The sequence below is a fragment of the Gobio gobio genome (assembly GCF_949357685.1).
Source record: "Gobio gobio genome assembly, chromosome: 1".
NCBI lineage: Eukaryota > Metazoa > Chordata > Actinopteri > Cypriniformes > Gobionidae > Gobio > Gobio gobio.
Window position 1 is genome coordinate 84754866 of NC_137097.1, and position 15152 is coordinate 84770017.

Here is a 15152-nt window from a genome sequence, read left to right on the forward strand (position 1 = left end):
ACACATAATAACCCTAGGCGGTAGACAACCACTACATTCTAACAGAAAAGTGTGCTACCGCCTAGTAATCCGCAACCATTTCAAAGAAAAGAGCGGCGGCCTAACAATACTCTCAAATGAGAGGAGGCCCATCTTCTGAAAACCATAAGCGGTGGCCTATCTGGCGCCATCTTGACCAACCAGGGAAAGCCAACACACGCTCACACACATAGCCCAGATAATGGTGCTGTGTTGAAGCCTAACTAAGCAGGGGAAAGACAGTTCTCTCTGATGAATACCCAACTCTATACAGGAACCTGGGGTCTGTAAGAAATACATATTTTTAGTATAACATACAAAAAAGACCACTCTCACCTGCGGCATGCTGAGCGAAGACTCATTGTGCAGTTCTCACCACCATGTTCTACCGCCCATGAATGCCTGAAAGGGGCGTTCTCACTTTCCGGGCGGGCCATCAGAACATAGTACTACTCATCATAGGCCCGCCTCAGGCCTGATGTAAGAAGCGCCTGGGTAAAAAGTCATAAAAAGACATAGAAAGGAAAAAGGAGAGGGCTATGATGTAACCGCCCTCAAGGGAAGTGACCCATTACCAACGCCTTCGTTGGGAACGTTTGTCCTGGATCACCTCCCTTAAATCCTTTTTCCCCCCGCGGGAGTCCCGTCTCCTCTGTGCCCTGCTCCTCCAAGGAGGGGGGGCACGAGAGGAGACGCTAGCCCTCTGGTCCTGCCTACGGTCCTCAGACCGTGAAGGACCAGGTCCCGCCTGCCTGGGTGGGGGCGCGGATCTCAGCGGTATGCATGTTTTAAATGCCGCTGAGCGCGCCTTCGCCTCCCTGAACTTTCCAACCACCGCCTCCACGGAGGTGCCGAAAAGCTCAGTAGGCGAAACCGGTGAATCGAGGAGAAAACCCTTTTCTTTCTCCCCGATATCAGCCAGGCCCAACCACAGATGCCTCTCCGTAACCACCATAGCCGCCATAGAGCGGCCGATAGCAGCAGCAGTCTGCTTGGTGGCCCGGAGAGACAGATCTGTGGTGCGGCGCAGCTCAGCAACCGCCTCAGGGGACAGCCCGGCCCCCTGGTCGAGATCCTCCAGCAGGTCCGCCTGGTACGCCTGCAACACCGCCATCGTGTGCAGGGTCGCACCAGCCTGACCTGCTGCCGCGTATGCCCTGCCATTCAACCGCGAGGTAGTTTTCAGCGGTTTGGATGGCAGAGATGGAGCTCTCAGTGTCGACACCTGCCCAGAGACGAGATAGTTCGCAAACGTCTCGTCTATGGGAGGCATCGACACATACCCGTGCTTACCCACTCCCTCGACATCAGCAAAGCTTGCCCGCTGATGTCGGTGAATGCGGGCAGAGAACGGGTTCTTCCATGCCGCCTGGACCTCAGTATGGAGGTCCGGTAGGAATGGAAGGCTCATCTGAGGTGCTGGTGTATGACCGGGGAGAAATCGATCGTCGAGCCGTCCACGAGCGACCTCTCCCCCAGCGCGCCGCCAGGGCAGCCTCAGCCTGTCCGTGGCGCGCTCCATAGCATCCAGCAACTCGGCATACGCGGGACAGGGTGGCTGAGAGGGTCCAGGCAGGTCCTGGTCGCTCTCATCATCCTCCTCAGCCATCTCCTGCCCGTCCCGAAGAGCACCCGCTGCAGGTCTCGGCGGAGAACCATCGTTCTCCACATCGACCTGCAGGTCGCTCTCGTCAGCCGTTTGATCGTCCGAGAGTACCACACCTCTCTCCAGACGATCAGCGAGCTCCATCTGGGAACCCCATGAAGTGCGCCGCCGCTCCGCCTCAGCGCGAGCGGAACTCACATCAGCAGCCCCAGATGTTGCACCCTCTTCCCTCGAGAAGAGGGCCAGACGAGAACGGAGCGTTCTAACTGGAAATTGCTCACAGTTTGCACAGGCAGCTCCCTCGAGAACTGCCTGTGCATGCTCTTCGCCCAGGCAATAAACGCACAGAGAATGTGTGTCTCCCGGTGTCAGAAATCTCTGACACGGGTCAACACACTTTCTAAAGCTCTGCCTCTTCTCTGTGCGTTTCATCCTTTTCCTAGTTTTAGTAATACTTTACCAGATCTGCAGATACCGCTTCAAACAAACAGTCCCTGAAGACGAAAAAGATGTGTATGTGTTGGCACGGCGCCCTTTTATACTTCCGGGTCGCACGTTGATGACGTCATGGGCTGACGTCGGTCAAAGACTTTGCCGTGATTCGATAGTAGCTTCAGACACCAGTCACGCCGAGGGCGTTCCCCCCATAGCGTCAGCTAGACGCAGCGAGAGTTCCCTTTCGAAAGCGAGAACACGAGTGATCCAGAACCTGCAGAATGAAACACACTGAAGATCCTGAAGAACAAAGAGGTTGGTGTTTATTCTTCATTCATTCGTGATGCTGGAGCACGCTCGTGTTAGGAAGACTCAACACTTCAGCACATTTAGATATGCAGTTAAACCATGAAATAATACAAAAGTTTCATTTTTGGTTTTCAACAAATGGTCAGTAAATGGAGGTTTGAGAAACTTTCATATTGATTGTCAACATCAGGTCAAACTAAATATTATTTTAGCTCTTTTATTTTACATTTATATCTGGTTCACATTTTTTGTATTCTTGTTTTCAACATTTTGGACATTTCTCAATTTCTCAATATAGTTTACAACATTGTTTTTTAGCAATAAACACTAAACTGTATCAAGTAAATTCTCTTTCCAGAATGACTGACAGGATTGTAATCATAATTTAAGCAAAATCTGATTTATAGTTACTGATAAAGTTGTAATCCTCATTAATTATAGAAGCTATTCATAGTTATAGAGATTATTCTTCTCTCAGTCATTTTGGTAAGAGGGTTGATGAATGCAATCAATGGATTGAGATTATTTTCTTGTTTATGTCCCTGATGATGACAATATACAGAATCCAGATTCTCTTTCATTTCTGTTTTTGACAATTACAGCAATAACACTGAACAATAAAACTGGTTATCAATTGTTTTCAATGCTGTAAATTCTGTCATTTCCCTTGCATACAAAAAAATCCAATACATAAGAGTTAAAAAGAGTGCATAAAATACTAAAGTGTCTTTCTCTTAAATAACAAGGGACAAATAAAACATGTAAAAAATTATTCACACACATTTAAAAGCATAAACTCTAAACCACCTGAATAAAAGCATTGCTCATTCAGTGTAGTTTAATAATCCCAGTTGCATATTTTATTTACAACGACAGCATTTATATAAACTATAAGCAAAATACATTTTCAAAATGTAATGGAGAACATAAATAAATCAGCTTTGCATAAATGTAAGCATTCATTTTAAACTCCAGTTGTAAAAGGTTTATGTGTGGTTTAATAGTCAAAGACTGAACTGTGTAGCACTGAATTGTGGAATTGTGGAGTTAGATAGTTAAATAGTTAGTTTTTGGGCGAGGCTAAAATGGAAGCTTGATGACGCACTGGCCCTGCCCCAACACTATAATAACTACAGCCGTGGAGTGGCATCTCTAAGCATCAATAATCACTCCGCTCCAGCTCTGCTCTGTGTTCACCATTTCCCACTCCCTGCTCCACTCCTCGCTCACTGATATCAGAAACACCGCTCCAGCTCTGCTCTGGGTTCACCATTTCCCACTCCCTGCTCCACTCCTCACTCACTGATATCAGAAACACCGCTCCAGCTCCGCTCCGGGTTCACCATTTCCCACTCCCTGCTCCACTCCTCACTCACTGATATCAGAAATGTAAGAGTGGACTCCTGTAGATGGTTCAATCTACAGGGTTGCCATTAGACTAAAAAACGTTATCAGAAAGATGGAAGAAAACTGTACATTTCTCGTCTATTTCCACCCACTGCAACTCATACCAACGACGGAGATAAGCGCAGTTACAATAGCAAAATATGTGGGAGAGCGTTGCTATAATGTGACTATATTGTATTGCAATAGGGAGCACTTCAAAGTCAATACTAAATCAAAACTAGTTAGCACAGTATTTGTAATAGAAAGGATTTAATGACAAAATCTGGTTATGGTTACACTTAAAATAGTTTCAAAATGGATAAATGAGATGATAAACTTATACCATTAATCTTACACAGCATGAATACAATGTTACCTGAGAGAGAGAGAAAGAGAGAGAGAGAGAGAGAGAGAGAGAGAGAGGGGGGGGAGAGAGAGTGGGGGGAGAGAGAAGAAGAGAGCAAAGACAAGAAGCCCAGATGACTTCAAGAGCCAGAGGAAAAGAGAAGAGAGCCTAGTATCCAATCTTCTTTTATCTACTGTATTCCTTGACCATGTGACTGAAACCAAATGTATTCTTTTAAACTGACCAATCAGACAAAACTCACACATAGCATTCAAACTGACCAAACTTCCCCCACTGTAAAAGGTGTGGCACCCCCTGCGGCCTACAGGCCTGCCTTTTGTTTTCCAGGTCCTTCAGATAAGCAAATGTGTTGACAACAGTAAAGCAAATTTCTTTGTTGGATTTCAAATATCAAATATCAAATATCTTTGATTATTTTCAATCCTTTCAGTCCCCCCTTGGCACATTTGGCCACATTCATAAAATGTCCAGAGGTGACACAGTCAACAAAGACATGCTTTCCGTTGTGTAGATGTCATCTTCAGACTTGTCGTCCAGGCATGTTGGAAAAACAGTCTGTCAGTCCTTACAGCCCTGCTTGAGAACTTAATCAAATGGTGTGGTGCAATCTCTTTGATCAATGATATGCAAAACGTCCATTGAATACCTCACACCTCAAGAACAGTCACTGAAGATGAGAACAAACGCTTGTCTCTCTTTCTGAGGCAGAACACAGGAGGTGAATTCGAGCAGCAGGAATCTGTAACAAATAGCCCAACAAACAGCAAAATAGCATACACTTTTGTCATTTGTCATTTGGTCATTGGCATTTGTCATTGGTCAGAAGTTTGATATGGTCAGATTAAAATATTCTCTGGCAATAAGCCTTTAAATCGATGTACTTAATAAAGTGGTCAAGGTTTAGAATAAAAAGAAGATCTCACAAGCTCTTACATTATTTCTAGAAACCTTTAAATAATCTGCATCATAACAAAACAACAATCACATTGTTGGGTTTACACCCCTCTTTCATTAAGAGTATCAGCAAAATATTGTGTAACCAAATACAGAAATTCAATTGAATTCATGTCCAAAACCATTGTTACATTGTAAAATGGACAAAATACAAAGACTCAGAACTCAAAATCAAAATCAACAAAATTCTAAATCAAATGCATTTTTACAATACACTGATTAAATATTTTTCACTAGGTAAGGATGAGAAATACCCTTTTGATATTTAAATTGGTGAGACAAATAATACCTGATTTAGTAAATCAAAAGAAAGAAACAAAACAAACAATAACTTGAAGAAATTCACAGTAGTAATACAGTCTAGATGTAAAGACATTTTGTGAGGCAGATGAAGATTTGACTTTGTGTGAAAATCAAATTTATGTGACTGAATTTAGCTGTGGCTATGTGTAAATCATGTCCAAACACTGGTGAGGAGGTTTACAATTGTGATGCAAATTTAGCCCTGTTGTAAAACAGGCAGCCAGTATGTGAATGTGAGTATGAGATGTGACCTGGCTCAAAATTCCTCTCACACCAATGTTTTTGTTAAGGAGCATGATAAAATGCAAAGTTTGTAGTTCTTGAATCCTGCGCTGTGATGAAAACATTCTCATGGTTAATGCAATTGTAATTCACACTGTAGCCACATGGCAATTATATGCTCCTGTACTTGGTTTAACTGCAGCTATATCGGGAATAGCAGAGTTTCCACTTCGGAGACTAACAAATTCAACATAGACACACATGCAACTTGAAATTGCTGTACAATTCCAGTATTAAAGTTATTCCAATTTACACAAGATACATGGCTTAGAATGCACAGCATCTACAGCCTTTATCCTAAGTGTTTCATCACTTACAGTAAAGCAATCATGTGTTTTAAAGAATAAACTTGACTAGTCAAATCAAATCAAATCAAATTTATTTGTATAGCGCTTTTCACAATACACATTGTTTCAAAGCAGCTTCACAGAAAGTGCATTTCATAAATGTACATTGAAAAATGTTAGAAAAGAGAATGTTAAAGAAAAAATGTTAGGATAAGTTAATCAATCATGTATTATTTTAGGCCATAACAACGCTGGCGTTGAGTCGTCTCTTCACAGGCGTCGAGTCGTCTCATCACAGGTGTCGGGGCATCTGAAGTCTCCATCAGAGGCTGGATACAAACTGGAGCTGACGAACTAGTTACCTCGGGACTAGTGTCCCGAGATAACAACAGAAAAGCAGATGGGAAATAATTAGCATAGCTGCTGTTCAGAATATTAATGCTGTTGGTGCGATTTAACTGTAGTATAAAACTTAATTATAATGTGAATGCTTGGCTAAAGAGATGCGTCTTTAATCTAGTTTTAAACTGGGACAGCGTGTCTGAACCTCGAACAATATCCGGAAGACTATTCCAGAGTTTAGGAGCTAAATGTGAAAAAGCCCTCCCTCCTTTAGTGGACTTAGATATCCTAGGAATGACCAGAAGCCTCGAGTTTAGTGATCTTAAAGAGCGCGATGGATTGTAGGGCGATAAAAGATCAGTTAAATACACTGGAGCTAACCCATTTAGGGCTTTATAGGTCAGTAGCAATACTTTGTAATTGATACGGAACTTAATAGGTAACCAGTGTAGAGATGATAAAATTGGTGTTATATGATCATATTTTCTTGACCTAGTAAGCACTCTAGCAGCTGCGTTTTGGACTAACTGCAGTTTGTTTATCGATGATGCAGGACAACCAGCTAATAAAGCATTACAGTAATCTAGTCTCGAGGTCATGAATGCATGAACTAACTTTTCTGCATCAGAAATAGATAGCATGTTACGTAGCTTGGCAATGTTTCTAAGGTGGAAAAATGCCGTTTTTGTAACATATGAAATATGACTTTCGAAAGATAAGTTGCGGTCTAATATAACACCCAGGTCTCTTACTGTAGTGGATAAAGCGACAGGACATCCTTCCAAGTTAAAGTTGTATTGTGAGAGGTTTTGTGGGCAATTTTTTGGACCAATAAGTAACACCTCCGTTTTATCTGAATTTAATAGCAGAAAATTACACGTCATCCAGTGTTTAATATCATCAACACACGCTGTCAGTTTAGATAATTTAGCGTTTTCATCTGGTCGTGATGAAATATATAATTGAGTGTCATCAGCATAACAGTGGAAATTAATTCCATGTTTTCTTATAATATTACCAAGTGGCAGCATATATATTGAGAATAGCAGAGGGCCTAGCACGGATCCTTGCGGCACCCCATAGTCTACTGATGTTATCTTTGATTTTTCCCCATTTAGACAGACAAAATGGTAGCGGTCTGATAAATACGATCTAAACCAGTTTAATGCCTGTCCCTGAACACCAGTGTAATTTTGAAGTCGATCTAATAGTATTTTATGATCTATAGTATCGAACGCAGCACTAAGATCAAGTAGAACTAGTATTGAGATACAGCCTTGGTCAGAAGCTAGAAGTAAATCATTTGTGATTTTAACGAGTGCAGTTTCTGTGCTATGATGCGGCCTGAATCCTGATTGAAATTTTTCATAGATATCATTTTCTTGCAAGAAAGAGCACAATTGAGCGGACACAACTTTTTCTAGTATTTTAGACATGAATGGAAGATTTGATATTGGTCTGTAATTTGCTAGGTTATTATGATCTAATTGTGGCTTCTTAATGAGAGGCTTTATGACTGCCAACTTGAATATTCTTGGAACATGACCTAAAGATAAAGACGAGTTAATAATATTGAGAAGAGGCTCTTCCACTACAGGTAACAACTCTTTCAGTAGTTTAGTGGGTATTGGATCTAATAAACATGTTGTTGGTTTAGATGCAATGATAAGTTTATTTAGCTCTTCCTGTCCTATGGTTGTAAAGCGGTGTAGTAGTTCTTGAGGGGCGATAATTGCGGTTGAATCATAAGACATCATTAATGATTGTACATTTACAATTTTGTTTCTGATGCTTTCTATTTTGTCAGCGAAGAAGTTCATAAAATCATTACTACTAAACTGTAACGGAATATTTTGTTCAGGCGATGCTTGTTTATTTGTTAGTCTAGCCACAGTGTTAAATAAAAACCTTGGGTTATTTTGGTTATTTTCTATTAGTTTGCGGAGATGCTCAGCCCTGGCTGCTTTTAGGGCCTTTTTATAACGTGACATACTTTCTTTCCATGCGATTCTAAAGACCTCTAAATTAGTATGTTTCCATTTACGCTCTAAGTTACGAGTTTCTCTCTTGATAACATGTGTAGCACTGTTGTACCATGGTGCTTTAGTTTTCTCTCTAACCTTTTTTAATCTAATTGGTGCTACAATTTCTAATGTACTAGAGAAAATGGTGCTCATACTGCTAGTCATTTCCTCTAGTTCATCTGTTTGTTTGGGTTCACTTAGCAGCTGAGCCAGATCAGGTAAGGTATTTGAGAATCTATCTATAGTGGTTGGAAGGATTGTTCTGCCTGGTCGATAACGTGGCGCAACATGACAGATTTCAGCAGTACGCAGTATGCAAGTTACCATGTAATGGTCAGTGACATCATCACTTTGTGGTATAATATCTATATCGGTTGGGTTGGTTCCATGTGATATAATTAAATCTAGTGTGTGATTAAGACGATGAGTGGGACCAGTGACGTTTTGCTTGACCCCAAAGGAATTTAATAGATCTGTAAACGCAGCCCCTAACGCGTCATTTGTGTTATCTACGTGTATGTTAAAATCTCCAACAATTAATGCTTTATCGACGTTGACCAATAGATCTGAGAGAAAGTCTGCAAACTCTTTTAGGAAAGCAGCATAGGGCCCTGGAGGTCTATATACAGTAGCTAAGGCTAGAGATAATACAGATTTCTTTCTTACATCTAATAGCGTGACATTTAGCACTAGTACTTCAAATGAATTAAACCTGTGACCTGTTTTCTGGGTAACATTAAGAATATCTCTATATATTGTTGCAACACCGCCGCCACGACCAATCAGACGGGGCTCATGCTTATAACCGTATCCTGGCGGAGTAGACTCATTTAGACCGAAATAATCATTTGGCTTAAGCCAGGTTTCAGTAAGGCAAAGTACATCGAAACTATTATCTGTGTCTATGTGTATCTTGTAACACAAACAACCATACTGTGTAATCAATGCGCACAATGTGTTATACAATTACAAATTCGAAAATACAAACAGGATCATTGCAATCTGAAACTCCTTGCTAAGAGGCTGCTAACCCGCTCGCAAGTGAAGTTAATAGCTGAAGGCCTTGCATGAACACTGCAGTTAGCTCACTGAGAGTCTTACCTGCAAATGAGCGCTGATCTTTTGCCTTAGAAAGTAATTTCCTATTTTTCAGAAAATACGGAGGAGGTCGACCTCGACCCAGCGACCAGCATTTCAAATCGCCATGCCCCATTTTCTGACAAGATCTGCAAAACCTGTTCTCTTGGTTATGGGGTTGCTTGCTAGGTTCTCCTGGAGTATGAGGATAATGACCTTCTAATGCTTGCAAACCATGCGTTCTGGTACACGACACTGCGCTATTCCGTTGCTGCACCCGCTTAAGAACTGAAATAGGCACACTTTCTTGGGCATTTTCTGAACTAAACGTTTCAGATTCATTAGAGCAAGTCACCTCATCTATGAAGTGAACATGCTTTTTAATCCCATCGCTGTTAAGCATTATGGGAGGCATGCGCTTTTTAGCATTTAGCTTAGCCTTGAGATCTGCAATGGTTTCTTTGTGCTTTTTACACTTTTCAGTCAGGGCTAACTGCTCAGCTAGTAAGTTATCTAGCTGCGTCTGAAGATCTTGAATCTTTGCCTCAGACTTTTCTGCCTCTTCATTTTTAGAATCCACTTCTTTACATTTCGCATCTATACTTGAAAATAGATGTGTTGTCACATCACGTAGCCTTTTACAACTTATGAAGTTTAACGCCTCAATTATTTCACCATGTTTTGATTTCTTTTGATGTCTGCCATTTAATTCCCAATATCTGAACATTTCATCATCTGAACTTTTAATTCCAATATACTCTTTCTTGAGTTTGGACAAGGTAGGCTCAACTTTTTCACTCCATAAAGCAAAAAATATGTCACTAGAAATTTTCCCTTCCATCCCGAGGAGATTATCTGAATATTCACTGATTGTACAGTAATGGGACTATTGAAGCTATTTAAAACCTTCTAAATTCTGTTTCATGCAATTCCTTCAACCATTAAACAATGAAAACAGACTTACCCATTTCTTGGTCAGAAGGTTAGCTTTAATCCATTCACAAGATCAACTGTGAAAAAATGTCCTCATTCTTACACAGATCAAAGTAAATTTCAGAAAATTCACTGCAAGGGATCCCGGGTTTCGGCACCATCTGTAAGAGTGGACTCCTGTAGATGGTTCAATCTACAGGGTTGCCATTAGACTAAAAAACGTTATCAGAAAGATGGAAGAAAACTGTACATTTCTCGTCTATTTCCACCCACTGCAACTCATACCAACGACGGAGATAAGCGCAGTTACAATAGCAAAATATGTGGGAGAGCGTTGCTATAATGTGACTATATTGTATTGCAATAGGGAGCACTTCAAAGTCAATACTAAATCAAAACTAGTTAGCACAGTATTTGTAATAGAAAGGATTTAATGACAAAATCTGGTTATGGTTACACTTAAAATAGTTTCAAAATGGATAAATGAGATGATAAACTTATACCATTAATCTTACACAGCATGAATACAATGTTACCTGAGAGAGAGAGAAAGAGAGAGAGAGAGAGAGAGAGAGAGAGGGGGGGGAGAGAGAGTGGGGGGAGAGAGAAGAAGAGAGCAAAGACAAGAAGCCCAGATGACTTCAAGAGCCAGAGGAAAAGAGAAGAGAGCCTAGTATCCAATCTTCTTTTATCTACTGTATTCCTTGACCATGTGACTGAAACCAAATGTATTCTTTTAAACTGACCAATCAGACAAAACTCACACATAGCATTCAAACTGACCAAACTTCCCCCACTGTAAAAGGTGTGGCACCCCCTGCGGCCTACAGGCCTGCCTTTTGTTTTCCAGGTCCTTCAGATAAGCAAATGTGTTGACAACAGTAAAGCAAATTTCTTTGTTGGATTTCAAATATCAAATATCAAATATCTTTGATTATTTTCAATCCTTTCAGAAACACCGCTCCAGCTCTGCTCTGGGTTCACCATTTCCCACTCCCTGCTCCACTCCTCACTCACTGATATCAGAAACACCGCTCCAGCTCCGCTCCGGGTTCACCATTTCCCACTCCCTGCTCCACTCCTTGCTCACTGATATCAGAAACACCGCTCCAGCTCTGCTCTGGGTTCACCATTTCCCACTCCCTGCTCCACTCCTCGCTCATTGATATCAGAAACACCGCTCCAGCTCTGCTCCGGGTACACCATTTCCCACTCCCTGCTCCACTCCTTGCTCACTGATATAAGAAACACCGCTCCAACTCTGCTCTGGGTTCACCATTTCCCACTCCCTGCTCCACTCCTTGCTCACTGATATAAGAAACACCGCTCCAGCTCTGCTCTGGATTCACCATTTCCCACTCCCTGCTCCACTCCTTGCTCACTGATATCAGAAACACCGCTCCAGCTCTGCTCTGGGTTCACCATTTCCCACTCCTTACTCCACTCCTCACTCACTGATATCAGAAACACCGCTCCAGCTCCACTCCGGGTTCACCATTTCCCACTCTCTGCTCCACTCCTCACTCACTGATATAAGAAACACCGCTCCAGCTCTGCTCTGGGTTCACCATTTCCCACTCCCTGCTCCACTCCTTGCTCACTGATATAAGAAACACCGCTCCAGCTCTGCTCTGGGTTCACCATTTCCCACTCCCTGCTCCACTCCTTGCTCACTGATATCAGAAACACCGCTCCAGCTCTGCTCTGGGTTCACCATTTCCCACTCCTTACTCCACTCCTCACTCACTGATATCAGAAACACCGCTCCAGCTCCACTCCGGGTTCACCATTTCCCACTCTCTGCTCCACTCCTCACTCACTGATATCAAAAACACCGCTCCAGCTCTGCTCTGGGTTCACCATTTCCCACTCCTTGCTCCACTCCTCACTCACTGATATCAGAAACACCGCTCCAGCTCCGCTCCGGGTTCACCATTTCCCACTCCCTGCTCCACTCCTTGCTCACTGATATCAGAAACACCGCTCCAGCTCTGCTCTGGGTTCACCATTTCCCACTCCCTGCTCCACTCCTCGCTCATTGATATCAGAAACACCGCTCCAGCTCTGCTCCGGGTACACCATTTCCCACTCCCTGCTCCACTCCTTGCTCACTGATATAAGAAACACCGCTCCAGCTCTGCTCTGGGTTCACCATTTCCCACTCCCTGCTCCACTCCTTGCTCACTGATATAAGAAACACCGCTCCAGCTCTGCTCTGGATTCACCATTTCCCACTCCCTGCTCCACTCCTTGCTCACTGATATCAGAAACACCGCTCCAGCTCTGCTCTGGGTTCACCATTTCCCACTCCTTACTCCACTCCTCACTCACTGATATCAGAAACACCGCTCCAGCTCCACTCCGGGTTCACCATTTCCCACTCTCTGCTCCACTCCTCACTCACTGATATAAGAAACACCGCTCCAGCTCTGCTCTGGGTTCACCATTTCCCACTCCCTGCTCCACTCCTTGCTCACTGATATAAGAAACACCGCTCCAGCTCTGCTCTGGGTTCACCATTTCCCACTCCCTGCTCCACTCCTTGCTCACTGATATCAGAAACACCGCTCCAGCTCTGCTCTGGGTTCAGCATTTCCCACTCCTTACTCCACTCCTCACTCACTGATATCAGAAACACCGCTCCAGCTCCACTCCGGGTTCACCATTTCCCACTCTCTGCTCCACTCCTCACTCACTGATATCAAAAACACCGCTCCAGCTCTGCTCTGGGTTCACCATTTCCCACTCCCTGCTCCACACCTAGCTCACTGATATCAGAAACACCGCTCCAGCTCTGCTCCGGGTTCACCATTTCCCACTCTCTGCTCCACACCTAGCTCACTGATATCAGAAACACCGCTCCAGCTCTGCTCCGGGTTCACCATCATATTACATTTACATGCACATTTATGTCCATTTAGCAGACGCTTTTATCCAAAGCGACTTACAACTTGGGGGTACAATAAGCGATTGGTCGTGAAGAGTCGAGTGAGCACAACAAGTGCCTGAAATACTTAGTCCGTGTACATTTCTCAGTGTAGCACAGGCTAGAGTAGGGAGGGAAAGAGGAGGAGAAAGAGGAAAGGACTTTTTTTTTTTTTTTTTTAAGAGGTTAAGTGCTCATGGAAGAGATGAGTTTTTAGTTGACTTTTGAATGTTGTCAACGAATCAGCATTTCGGATGGCGGTGGGAAGATCGTTCCACCAGCTGGGAACGTTGAATGAAAATGTTCTGGAAAGGGATTTTACATTAGATAATTGTGTCATTGATCAAATATATTTATTTTTCTTTGATTTCAGACGTAGTGGAAGAGAGTGAGGAGAGTGAAGAACTGAGTGAAGTGGAGGTGGAACATCATGTCAAAACTGGAGAAACACCTTTGAGTCGCTCAAAGACTAAAAAGACATTTATAAAGAAAAGAAGAGCCAAGAAATCTACAACCTGCACTCAGTGTGGAAAGAGTTTCACAAGGAAAGGTAATCTTAAGTGTCACATGAGGATCCACACCGGAGAGAAGCCGTTCACATGTGATCAGTGCGGGACGAGTTTCACAAGGAAAGATCGTCTAGAAATTCACATGATGGTTCACACCGGAGAGAAGCCGTTCACATGTGATCAGTGCGGGAAGAGTTTCACAAAAAACGTAAATCTTGATGTTCACATGAGGATCCACACCGGAGAGAAGCCGTTTCCATGTGATCAATGTGGAAAAAGTTTCAATCGCTTAACACAAGTTAAAAGTCACATGAGGATCCACACCGGAGAGAAGCCGTTCACATGTGATCAGTGCAGCAAAACATTTTTTGATACATCAGACCTGAGAAAACACCTGATAGTTCATACGAAGGAGAAGCCACATTAATGTTCTGTGTGTGGAAAGAGTTTTTCACTGCTAAAAAGTTTACACAGACATGAGAAAATACACACTGGTGTGAGAGAGTACATGTGCTTTGAGTGTGAGAAGACTTTTACTACAGCGAACTGTTTAAAACTGCACCAGAGGATTCACACTGGAGAAAAACCTTACAAGTGTTCACACTGTGACAAGAGATTCAATCAGTCATCAGAGCTGAAAACACACGAGAGGATCCACACTGGAGAGAAGCCGCACACGTGTGATCAGTGCGGAAAGAGTTTCGCTATTAAAAGTCGCCTGAAGAAACACATGAAGATCCATGCAGTGGAGAAACCACATCACCACTTTCTGAAATAAGTATTTCATCTTTATGTGCTGAGCAACAAAGTTAGTTTATGACAGAACAATTTTTTGACTGCTTGGAAAGTTTCTCATCATAACAAGAAAGTGATTATGAGAGTCTCATTATGAGATGTTAAGTCATCAGAGGCTTTCACACCACATACTGTACACAAATCTTTCTCACACGGAGGGATTGACTACTTTGACTACTTAACCCCTTATGTATTGAAATTTGGTACCGTTTTGGTAATTTTTTTGATACTCAATGTTATCGAGGCAGTTCGGTCATTGCCTAAAAAGTATTTTGCTCAGTACCCAGCCCTACACATCAGAAGGGTCACACTCTGGATTTAGTGTTTTCACTTGGTTTTATGCTGTGTTGTCACTCTGTGTTGTCATGTACTCGGACTTAATCCTATCATTCACAATGTTCTAAATGTGTTAATTCCTCTTCTGCCAGATCTTCTTGTGTGAATCCAGATAAATTGGCCGATCTTTTTAACAGTACCTGGACTTCTACCTTCCATCCAAGGTGATGAAGAAAATACATCCTTTTACAAATACTTGATTCCTTGACTTACCTTAAGGATATGCCAACAGAGAGAGGATCATTTGTGAAAGGTTTTCAGAC

General features: G+C 42.6%; 1 pseudogene across 1 annotated transcript; it reads left to right on the forward strand.

The window, feature by feature from the left end:
* The first annotated feature begins 13903 nt into the window (after positions 1-13903).
* Positions 13904-14536, forward strand: LOC307123563 (annotated as a pseudogene). Its single transcript has one exon. The product of its transcript is annotated as an uncharacterized misc_RNA (transcript).
* Positions 14537-15152: the final 616 nt, after the last annotated feature.